The sequence below is a fragment of the Poecilia formosa genome, unplaced genomic scaffold, assembly GCF_000485575.1.
Source record: "Poecilia formosa unplaced genomic scaffold, Poecilia_formosa-5.1.2 Scaffold44, whole genome shotgun sequence".
NCBI lineage: Eukaryota > Metazoa > Chordata > Actinopteri > Cyprinodontiformes > Poeciliidae > Poecilia > Poecilia formosa.
In genome coordinates, this window is record NW_006799983.1 from 52,897 (window position 1) to 57,447 (window position 4,551).

At 37.1% G+C, this 4,551-nt stretch overlaps 1 long non-coding RNA gene across 1 annotated transcript; it reads right to left on the reverse strand.

Moving 5' to 3' along the window:
• Positions 1-3,651: 3,651 nt before the first annotated feature.
• Positions 3,652-4,461, reverse strand: LOC107836207 (uncharacterized). Its single transcript, XR_001662074.1, has 2 exons — positions 4,372-4,461; positions 3,652-3,906 (listed from the first exon to the last, which is right to left on the reverse strand). It is a non-coding gene; the product is annotated as an uncharacterized LOC107836207 (long non-coding RNA).
• Between the last annotated feature and the right edge of the window lie 90 nt (positions 4,462-4,551).

The window sequence follows — 4,551 nt, forward strand, 5'->3', positions numbered from 1 at the left end:
CCCCCTGCCAAACATGTTAGAGTCCTATTATTCAAACTGCTGTAACAGAAGGAAAAGTCTCTTTACTCAGTCCAGACTATACGCAAGGCCAGATCCAGATTTTCTAAAACAAATCAGTTTGTAGCACATCTGATCTCCTTCTTCTAGAATGCAGTCCTCCCTTTTCTCTTTAATCAAAAAGAAGGAGCACTGCAAGGGTAAACCAGAAGAAGGGAAGCTGCCAGGGTGTGGCTTTTACTCTCAAAGCTTTTTTTTTATGATTTGCAAGTCGCTAGTTAAGGAACTGATACCATTTATCCTACTAAGCAAATATGCACTTTCAAAAATGCATGTTGTTCGCCCACTTTGGAGTGACTAAACTTGTGAAATTGAAACATAAAGTTGAAAAGGCACCATGATTATCCTCTCTGCACCTAGCAGCAACTTCATGAGCAAAACCAAGAGCATTCAAGTAATCGGGTTGATATTCAGTGAATACGCCACACACCTTCACAATTCACATTAGACTATGTGACATTTATATCAGAGTCTGAAGTAATAATTAAAGCAGTTTTTATTTCACTGAATCTTTTAATCATTTTTGAGCAATTTCACACATTCAACGTGGTTTACTTGAACAGAGGAGAAAGCATAAGAAGAATACAAGAAGATTTCCATTACATCAGAGGCTTCGTGTTAGCTGTCAGTGCAAAAAGTGACCAAAAATATTCCTGGGTCTGATGTTTACAGCTTCATTTTCCTTCAGAAGTCAAGATAACAGCCATGTGAAGAGCTTCATTTTAATTTGACACAAGAGAAAAAAAAAATACATTCCTTCAGTGAACCCAAGAAAATGGGTTCGGTGACCTTAAGTTCATGCCTTAAATGGTAAATTCCTCTTTTCTGTAACAAGCTGCTTCTTCTTTTACTTCCACATCTCATTTGCAGTCAGATGCCACTGGAGTAAGCACAGTGTGTACTTCTAGTAACCTCAGCTAAAAATAACTATTTTGTTTTGTCAGAAGAATAGCCCCCTGCTATATGAGGAAGGTCACTCATCAGTCTTTTTTTTTTTCTTTATCTTTCATCTAGGAAGCCTTGGTGAATTTAAATATTTCCTGATTTCCCACTAAAGGCATACACGGCATAAAAAAGGCAGAGTAATATATATATTGTATATATGTATATATCTTTGCTAAAGAAAAACATATAAAGTTTCCATGTGAATGTGATTACTCATGGGAATTTTACATTAAATTTAACTATGAGAAATAGGGGAGAGTTGGATGATTTACGTCAGCGGGGAAGTTGTGTCTTCCCTTGTTTCTAGGGAAACATATAAGCAATTGGTCATTTGACCTCTCATTTTCAAAGAGTTGTTTTATTCATTCTAAAAAGAAGATAATCTTCATTCAACAGATGAAGACACATTTAAGTAAAAAATAAAATAAAATAAAATTATGGGTTAGGATTAAGGTTTTTTAATTTTGTGTGTGAACAGTTGAGGACAAGTTTGAAAACATTTTTCACATGTTTTCTTGCTTTGGTAGGCTACTCTATGAGTTTATGTAGCTAGCACGAAGTTAGCTCAAAACTATTGGATGATGCAGCTTTGCTTTAAAGTCGCTTCAAGTAAAAAACTGGCACAAACTCACCTCACTCTACTCTATGTGATACATGCAAAAATGCGTGTTATGCTCATGACAAATGCAATTTCGGTGAATTTTGAAGATATAATATATAAAACATATGTGAAACACATGTGAAACTGCTGCTATTACATGTGGTGCTCATGTTTAATCGCACAAGGCATCTAAAATCTATAACTATTCAGGTAAAATGTGTAATCTGAACACAGTCGAAACAGTCATACATTCAAGCAACCGTCTTCAGATTGGTGTGCGTCTTGGATTTATGTGTCTTGCTGAAAGATGCTTCAACTAATTGTGAGCAAAGCTGGAGTCAAACACACAACCTTATCAACATGCAAATGTGGGCACACATTTCACATGTGACAAAAAGCACAGTTGAAATAGTTTTTCTCAAAACGTATAACTTGGAAAAACATACACTTCACTTGCTGGAACATAACCAGGTATTTTATATATTGAAATGATATTACGTAGAAACATGTGGAAGCTTGTTGACAAAAATTCCACATGTGACAGAAAAAAATGCGTTAAAAATGAATAAAGCCATATGTGCAGCATTCGCGTATGGGAAACATTTTCATGTGACACAGGTGGGGAACAACATGCAACATTTTCCTACAGGCATTTCCCACTTGGAAATTTTTTTCCCATATTTGAAATATATTGTGGTCACATTTTCCATTTTGCAACAATTGACCAATGTTTTTAGCTGTCATCAAATGTGGACCACGCTATGACATGGTTTTGGTTAATGCAGGGGTGAAAGTAGTTTTAAATTCTTGGGGGAACTATAAATATATATATAATTGCTTCTTTGTGTGCTTTGGAGTTTCTGTGCTGATGAATTTTTTCGCGAAGCGATATAAGCTGGGTAGCTCTTGAATTGCTACAAAATAAAGCTGTGTTTCCTCAGCCCACTGCTCCAATGTTAACACTGTGAGATGTCATGATACCTAAATTCTGGACATCATGGCATGGAGTGCATCCCAGTTTTCAATGTCTGGCATATAACCATTCATTTTAGCTTTTAAACTGGTTATATTGATCCTGTGTCAAGACAGAGGGATAATCAGTAGCCCAGCATCATGACCTGTTTGTTCTGAAGATCCTGCAGCTTCCACTTCATCTTCCTAACATGACGCCTCCTCACCCTGACTCTCATACTGATAGGAGGAACCACAGAGCTCTGTTAGGTTAAAAGCTCATCTTCTGAAGTTGGGATATTTTCCTCCAACAGGTTCCAGAGGATTCACTCAAACCAGATGTTGGACTGGATTTTATTTCAATGCCATTTAAGGACACCCGTTGCCGTGGCAACCGCCTGCACTCCTCGAGCCGAGCACAGATTACGCTAAAAACATTTAGTCCGTTATGATAATAGGTCTTCAGGCTTGATATTTATTTTGCGATAATTAATAAGCGCTCCCTGAACACAGCGGTGGTTGATTAGTTAATTTTAAACTCCTGCTCTGCTAGTTATATAGGTTATGGAAGCGAAACGCACAGAATTGCGCAACACCTTGTTGGAACAATACTTACTGAGATTATTATTTTTGTTGGGTCATTAATTTGAACATGTTTTTTTTTTGTTATTTAATAAAGTTACGAATGTTTTGATAAGGACGTGCTGGTCTCAGCTGGTTCAGTTTGTCACCTAATGCCGAGATCGACTCAAAACCTTCCGCTATCGACGTGTTGCAGCCCTGCTCTACTAAAGCACGAACAGTTCAGAAACGATATGAAATGAGAAAAAAAAAAATAACTGATTAAGTCGTGTTTTAGATTGTTCTTGAAAAACTAATCAGATACGATTGATTAGTGGGAGCACTCACAGCTGCACAGTGAACCCATTGATTCTTTCCAGCTGACAGCCGCTCCCCTCTCTTGCAGGTACTGCGTACCCCCGCTAAATCTTTTAAGGGTACGCAGTACCCGACCGTACCCTCTTACTTTCACCCCTGGGTTAATGATCACAAGAAGAGAAGGATAGTGACATTCCTCCATCCATTATCAAATGATGAAAACTTCAAAAGTTTTTAGTCTGTAATGAACATTTTTTTGTCTATTACTATAATCATGTCCAAGAAGGATTGTTGTGCTAGATAAATTTCTACTAAATGACTATGGTTACTAAACAGACCTTCTTTAATTAGCAGGACTTTATTTTTTCTCTTCCAGGGATTTCTGGGTTGCCTTTTTTTAAAGACACATGTAATATAAAGGCAATGCCACAAGCAGAGGAAGGAACAAATGGGTGGAGATGTCAGCTCCTGACCTGTAGAGATAACAAAAAAAAGGTGGGGTTAGAGATTCTTGCCGTTTCAAGTCATTTTAAATTCACAAGAATCCTTGTTTTCTATTAAGCTTAAAGAAATTAGGTTTTACAATGTAGCAGCACTTTCTGTTGTCTCACTTGTTTTGAAGCTAGGCCAGTAGAGATTTCTGAAGAATAAGCAACATTTGATTCTATTCCACAAACTAGGCATGATTGGATCGCAAGTGCACTGGTGGATCAGTGCACTTACAATGATGTATTGCTTTCAATATTCATTATATGAATATGACTGAAAAACATGGGTGCCTGAAATAAATATTCTTCTATAAAACACATTTACCACGCTTTCCGATGAAAAGAGTTCATCGAGGAATCAGAGGTTTTCATATAGTTTTAATGTGAATATTTGTGACAAACGGACTTCAGTTAAATGTTGAACTTTGATGAAAACCCAAAGTGTCTTACCTTGAAAACATGACACAATTGTGGTTGCTTTGCAGATCAAGATGGCTCAAAACAACTTCTGTGTATTCGTCATCATCTTCAGTGGTCTTTTTGTCTATTCTCTCCACAGTGAAGACTTCAGCTGGAGATAGGAGTATTATACCAAGATTTTTCAAACAAAGTTGGTCCCCCAGGTTGACG